This window comes from Volvox carteri (assembly GCF_000143455.1).
Source record: "Volvox carteri f. nagariensis unplaced genomic scaffold VOLCAscaffold_150, whole genome shotgun sequence".
NCBI lineage: Eukaryota > Viridiplantae > Chlorophyta > Chlorophyceae > Chlamydomonadales > Volvocaceae > Volvox > Volvox carteri.
Window position 1 is genome coordinate 9,822 of NW_003307693.1, and position 964 is coordinate 10,785.

Genomic DNA, 964 nt, shown 5'->3' on the forward strand with positions numbered 1-964 from the left:
TTCATCGATGGAGTGTCATGCATGATATCATATCAAGGGTAATACACACACATACACACACACACACACACCAGCACACACATACAAGCATACACACACAGTATATAGACAATATTGTGTCACAGTGTGTATAGTACAGTGTGTATATTGTGCTTGTTGTGCCACACAGTAAACCTTTCGATCACCTATATATAAGCGACACTCTCGTATAATAGGTAGGGACTGTCCCAGGTGATGCATCACCTACGTATACGTAGGTGATCATGATCTAAAGTTTTACTGTGCCACGCATGGCCATATGGCCATGGCACACACAAGCACACACACCTCGCGACAGGATGACCATCATATCACCAGACCATGACTCCAGGAATGGAGTAGATAGATAGCAATAGGTGAGCCATATATAATCCACCTGGTAAAGGTGCTTAGGCCAGACACTTTAAATATCACTATACTGGTGTTTGAAGTTCAAGACTCTGTTAGCACCAAAATTCCTTTGTTATTATGTCTCCTGACTCTTACTATCCACATATCTTGATATTTACTTTTGCCACTTGACCATATATACTCCGTGGTTGAACACCTTTCTCTCAGCCTGCTTCACGGCTGAATAAAGAAAATGTGATCACCCATTCACCTAAGGGTAAGGGATGGCTAGTACATCCAGCTGCAGATGACTGGGTGCCCAAACCCTTAAATCCTCAATTCTGCGTGACCACCCTCTGTGCCTGGTATCATGATCAGGCCTGGTACCTAGCTAGGTATAGGTGCTCAACCGGTTGAACACCTTCCTGTCGGCCTGCTACACGGCATATGCATGCACAGTTGGCCAACTGATCACATCCACATCTATGGATGTGATCACTCATTTGCCTACAATAATAAGGGATGGCTACTACAGATGGCTGGTTGCCTGCCTGCTGCTGCCTTCTGTTGTCGATGTCAGCTTGCAATTGACATG